Genomic DNA, 7,009 nt, shown 5'->3' with positions numbered 1-7,009 from the left:
CGCCGGAAATTAAATTTAACGTCGATTTTTCTTTTTTTTACTTTGTTCATTATGAAAAGCCTGTGATTGTTAATGAAAAAAAAAAAAAAAAAAAAAAAAAAAATCGACATTCATAGAAATTCGAAAGGAAACTTTTCTTCTCTGTGTATTATGGTTAAAAGAACAAAACTCGAAATTCTTTCACGAAATATTCGTTTGTTCTTTCCTTTTTTCGTTATCGAATAAGATCATAGAAAGTAGTAGGAGGATTAGTTTGTGTAAGGTAGAGAAAGAATGAAGAACGTCGAAAGACTCTTTCGTGCTAATAATTTGAGGTTCGAGAGGAGGAGAAAAGAAGGGATTAACGAAAGAACAGGCCAAGAATATCTACGAAAAGTAATTTTTCTCACAATTGAGATATCCTTGGATTTCTCATGTTTTCAACATTCCCAAACGATTTTCACTTTTCACACGGAAGACGGAAGCCTATGATGATTAATCCATCGAGAAAGCGTTTGTGCATGTAAGTTAATCAGAAATCTTGCGAACTTGTCTCTGTTCCTATCTCTTGTGTTTTCTTTTTTTCTTTTGTTTTTTTTTTTTCTTTTTTTTTTTTTCTTTCCTTTTCTTTTATTATTTTTACTTTTTGTTTTTTAATTTTTCCTTAAGGATGAGTTAACGTTTGAATTCGCTCCGTTGAAAATTCTTAGACGTTTCTTGTTTCTTCTCTCTTTAAGAAGAACGAAGATCTTCACGCGAAACGTTTTTATTTTAACAGATCTTCTCGGTCGGTTCTAGTAGTTGATAACGTGATACATTTTGTCACGAACAAGGAGTCTCCTGTCGAGGAAACTCGTGCCACGCCGAGTCTGGCTTCCATCGAGACGATCTCGAGGAGAAAATTCAATTAGCTGCGCTAGCGAAATGCATGTTGCATCTGCTTGCAATCGGCAAGCATGAAAATTCAACAAGTATACAACATATGTTGTTGTTTTTTTGTTTCGTTGTCATTCTTTTCTTTTTCTCTTTAATAGTATTACTTCAACTTCTAATCTATTTGGTTGGATAATTATTAATGGTTGGAATTTTCTTTCTAAAAAAAAAAAAGAAAGAAAGAAAAGAAAAACTATCGAGATTGTTCAGTGAAAATTTCGAAAATTCCCGTTCAATTTTTATTGTTATTTATTTAAATCGTATTTAATATCTACATCATGTTATCAATCTTTTTTAATACGTTCGATATTATTAACGAAGAAAATATGTAATATTTTTTATTCAAAAATTTCGACATTACTTGCTGATCAACTAAATAATGGAAAAAAAAAAGAAAATTAATATATCGTGAAACTTGTAGTTAAATTTTTTCTTTATACGAGTTAACAATTAATTTCTATGATTCAAAATCCAGGACATTATAAGACTAATATTAATCATTGAAGAATTTTTCGTTTATTTATAATTATGATTTGTACATATTGGATTATATTGTCGATTAATTGATATCCAAGCTGATTGGATTAGTTGAAATTTCGTGATTTAAAGATCCGAGACAGGATGGAGGTAATTTTCAGGCCGTAACACTCAGTGTTACGGTGATCTTTGGTTTCGGGTACTGACGAACAGGTTCGCCTTGCAAGGTGAGATGCGTGCCTCTCTCTATCTCTTTCTCTCTCTCTCTTTCTCTCTCTCTCTCTCTTTCTGTCTGTCTCTCTCTCTCTCTTCTTTAGGATCCCATCTTTCTTTTTCTTCGTGCTCGATGCGCAGAGCACACGGTACTTGTACCGTAGTAGATGCATTTGTATATGTGTGTACGATATATAGGTATTCAGGTGCATAGTAGACGTATATAGAAAGAATTGCACACACGAAGGAAGAGCCTCCTCGCCTGTGGGAAAGTAACGCAACACCATGAGACCCACCAAGCTGGACCGCGACTGCCAAACTCCCATAAGCAGTGTCGACGTGCATACCATAGGGAGAAAGAGAAGAGAGAGAGAGAGAGAAAGAAAGAGAGAGAGAGAGAGAGAGAGAGAGAGAGAGAGAGATGTACGTGTCTTCTATAAGGATAAAGTTGCTCACCACCGTGCTTCCAATTTATTTTCCCCCATTAAATTTTCTTTTCTTCATTCTCGTTGGTATGTTAAAAAAAAAAAAAAAAAAGAGAGAAAAAAGAAAAGAAATTTTTGGCGTTCATTTATTTAATTTTTTTGTTTTTTTCTTTGTTATTTATATTCTTTCACGTATTTTCACATAGTTGCAAATATAAATTTTGTTTGATCAAATATCGAATGAGAATGTTTTTGAGCTCGATGACATTGTTTAGCTGTCACCAATACAAAATATCAAATCGATATCGAGATCCATCTTTTCCGGTCTTTGGTTGTGGCTTGGTTATGTTTCCTGAACTCGAATGAATAGTATTGTGTTTTGAACCATGATCATCTATGGATTCCCATGGGTGTTACTTTCGTTCTTCGTTAAGAAATTATTATAAGTGATACTTCGAATTAAAATATTTACATCTGTATCGTCGATAATAATAATGTATGAATGAATTAAATATAATTTCTGTGATATAAATTTATTATCGCGGTGTAGAAAAAAGTGGGAGGGGGGCGGGAAAAAAAGAAAAGAAGAAAAATAAACAAATATTTACGAAATAGTCAAAAAACTTGAAAGATAAGGTTCTTTGCGAAAGTAAACATTCTAGGGTCTAATAAAATCTGACTATTAAATGTATGTATGTATATATATATATATATATATATATATATATATATATATATATATATATATATATATATATATAAAAAGACTTGCACGGAGCACGATAAACGTGCGTAGTACCGTTGTATATTTGTTCTTTTCCTTTTTCAAGAATGAACAGGGCCTTTTTTGTCCTAAAAAAAAATGTCTTCTTACTTCTTACAATCTGCTTGTGAAAAAAGACACGCACATGGGTGGGATGATAATATAAGTACACCTTCTTCGTATATTCGGCTGAAAGTAGTACATATATCATCTTTCATTGGCCATTTTTCTTTTTTCTTTTTTCTCGTTCCTGTCGTTGTTACAAACGTTTCAATTTGATTATATAGTGTGGGATATTTAACAATTGGTAATAAAAATAAAAAAAAAAGGAAGAGAAGATGATTTTCATTGAATTTTCTCTTCGTTCCTGATACTTGAGAAAGTATATTTCAAAGAAGTGTTTCGACATGGAAAAAAAAAGGAAAAAGAAAAAATAACAGAGAGGGGAAGGTTTTATCGGATTGTACGATCGTTATTAAGGACCAGGTGTGGACTATTAATTTACGGATAGTGCTTTGGATTCAGGTTGAGGTTATATAGGTACGTCAAGAATCGTTTAGAGTCTGCTAAAACTGGTCTAGTCATTCTGCTGATAGAAATTTATGATTTCCTGTTAAAATTTAATGAAGGCGATTAGAGCTATATTTGATTTTGTTTGATCAATTCGATCGATATTTTTTCCTTGGATATTCCTGATTGATTTTATATTTCTATATTGGTGTAAGCAATTAAATTTATGTTAGACGACGAAGAAAAATGATCTCATCATTTGTGCATTCGTAATAATTGTAAAGGATCTTCTTACGTAGGTATATTGTGTAATAAATTAATTGGATTCTCTCTTTCCTCTACTCCTCTGCATTACCCCATAAAGCAACTCATTCGGGAGTGGCACTAAATATATAGGTCAGATTCTATATCTTTTTTCAAGGATGATTGACTTACATTACACGGCTCGTGAACATTAGGATTTCTTAAAACATCCGACGGAAATGCGCCGAAGAGCGACCGGTGAACATCTGACGTTAAATTTGCTAATAGTAGACCGGAAAGTGTCTTCTCTTAAAAAACAAAAAAGAAAAAAATATATACAGTGACCATGAAACATTAGTCGAATTCGAAGTAGTAATCTCATGTCAATTAACGAGTAGAAATATTTTATAAAAGGAAAAAAAAAAAGATCATAGGTACTCGTATCTTTCTCTCTTTCTCTTTGTCTCTCTCTCTCTCTCTCTCTCTCTCTTTCTTTTGTTGCACTATAGTCTTTGGAATCAGAAGATATCGCGGTAACGTCAGAGTTTGTTGGGATAATATTATCTTATATACATATATACGCGTTTACAGATAACTAATCGAATATCGTATGACGAATAAGTTAAGACTAAAAACGACGAATCAAATCAAAGTGTAAACAAAAACTCGATCGCCCACAGGCTTAACTTTCACGAACAATGAACGTTAAAAGGAACATAAATCTTTCTCGCCAATGAATTTATCATAGTCCATAAAAACGTGACACATTCACAAGTTGATCTCTTTATAAAACACCTTGTGCGCGCACATATTGTTCTTTATTTATGTTCTTTCTATTACATTACAAAAAAGTTTATTTATTAACACAGCGATGGATCCATTTAAAGTGATTATTCCATTAAGGGGTTGGATTCTGGCGTGACCATCGTGGTGGTTTGAAAAGAAATAAGAACGTGGAGAAGATACCACACCCTTTTCGAAGGCCTCGCCCTTATTTAGGTGTGCCTTTGTTGGTTGTTGCACTTTCTACCCTCGGTAACGACGACCTGTAAACACAGGGCCATTACTTTGTCCGTTTTCACGCGATAAGGCTTTATACTTTGATAAAAACCGACCACATACAAAAAGAAAAAAAAAGAAAAGAGGAAAAAAATATATCAACGGAAGATAAAATGTCCCTTAGGGTATTATGATCCATTGCGATAAATTTTATCTAGGATACCTTTTTCAATATTTCTCGATGATGATAAGCGATCTTTGAATAATTTGGATAATTTGCAAACGTCTGAATTATTCGTTTCTACGAATTTTTTCTTTTTTCTTTTTTTTCATTTCTCACCCCACTCTCACGCCCTCTCCCATGGGCATACGAATATTCTATTTCCTGAAATAACAATGAAGTCGCTTCGATTTGTGTTGCATCGAGCATCTATCTTTCGTGCACTTCCGCTCGAATTTACTTCCACCACAAGGTAATTTAATTCGACTTCCGGCGGAACTTTGATCGCCTAAGCGTAACTTAAAAAAATGACCGGGAGATGTAGATATAAATAATCGTGACTTTGTTTTTCGAGACTCTTTCAAGTATTGTTCTTCTTCTTATTCTACGTCTTCTTCTACTTCTTCTGAGAGTATTTCGCTTCTGTAAAAACATGTGAACGATCAGCTGATTGGCTCATAAGCGATAATGATGGTAAAAAGTTTAAGAAGAAACGAAGAAAAAGAAATATTTAATAGTTCGTTTACAGTTGGTGATCATGTTCAAAATTATACGCGCTAACATAAAAAGAAAGTTGCACACGCGTCTAGGTATTAATGCTTTCCTTGAAAAGTTATTTCCTTGAAACGTTAGTTAAATAAGCACGATCAGATCCCATCCACCCCCGGATCCTTTCTTCTTTTTAGCTTATTTTCATACTATTAACGTTCATTTCGATTGATCTTTTTAGATCTGATATAGAAAGTCAGGAAAGTTATCCAAAAAATCCAAGTTAAGTATAATACTTCCGTTTCGATACAATTTGTTCTCTTATTTGAAATAAGAGAAATGAAAGGGGGAGGGAGCGGGGCGGGGGTGGGGGGAAGGAAAACGAAGAAGAAGAAAGAATAAGAGAAAGTAAAACAAGAAAAAAGAAAATGAAATTGAAATTCTTAATTGATTTATTTTATACCGTTCTATATCCTTTCGATCGTGATGATTCAATATCGTTAAATGTAAAAACGATCAAACGGTTGAGTACACTTGTATATTTACACTGACATAATTAACGACACACACACACACACACATACACACACGATGTCAATTATTATTAAAAATTGTTCCAGAAAAAGAACGTGCCTCGTAATCTGCCTGTTACACGCAAGAGTTTTTGCCGCTTGCGCAACCCTTTCAAACAAGTTGAATCTCACTTGGCATATCGTTTGATTCTAAAAATGTGTGTGTGTGTGTGTGTGTGTATGTTTACCGGTTGTTGTTGTTGTGTCCTAAGTTTGTGCGTGGGTACACTAGCTAGTCAGGTAGTGTCTATCTACCTTCTAATACGAGTCCGTTGCGTAGACGCAATAGAAAACGGTCCTTATATCGCAATTTCTTTACGAAGTTCTAACGCTACGTAAGAGATTGTTCTACGCAATTCGTTTCGTCATTTTATTTTTTAACACGTATCTTTTTTTTTTTTTTTTCGAAATGATCCTCGAGAAAAAATTATATCTTTTCTTTTCTCTCCGTTTTTTCTCGACATAATTCAATATCAATTGAAAAAGAAAAAAGAAAAAAAAAAGAAAAAAAGAAAAAAGAGATAGTACAATACCTTATTATTTGAAAATAATTAAATATGTAGATATCTGGTAATGTAATTAGCGAGAAATAATTATGATTGGTAAGTTTTCTCTCGTTAATGAGAGATAAGAATATAACATAAAGACGTGTAACGTGATTTTACGGTATTACGACATGACACGAACTAGAAACATTGGTTTCTTCGTTATGGTGTCCGGTTATTGGAACACCATCGCCGACACAGAAGATCTGGAAATTCGAACTTCCGAAAGGGGGACCCGGTACATGTCTCAAGCGTCATAACTTCGAACTGGTAGAGCGTGACCGTCTCGTAGCGTGTGACCTCAATGAACCGAAACTGGTATCATCGATTTACGAACTTATCCACAACGTGATACTAACTATAACATTAACTTTATTTGTACGTATCCTTGTTACACCTACATAATTCTTATAGGATTAACAAGCAGCCATTGACGCGAGGATACTTGGAACCTATCGTAAATCCATTCGCGCTTGTCGTCTCCTAACAGCTTTCGTTGTATCTCACCAACGAGCACCGGGTGTTCCCTCTTTTTATGTTGATAAAATCTTTTCATCGATACGTTAGTAAAAGGGACATTTGTATATTATTTACGGAAATCGATTATTATTCGATTTGTATTTAAACAGCTGCGAAAAAAT

The sequence above is a fragment of the Vespa velutina genome, chromosome 21 (assembly GCF_912470025.1).
Source record: "Vespa velutina chromosome 21, iVesVel2.1, whole genome shotgun sequence".
Classification (NCBI taxonomy): Eukaryota; Metazoa; Arthropoda; class Insecta; order Hymenoptera; family Vespidae; genus Vespa; species Vespa velutina.
The sequence above is the reverse complement of the archived record's forward strand: the minus strand, read 5'-3'. Positions refer to the sequence as shown.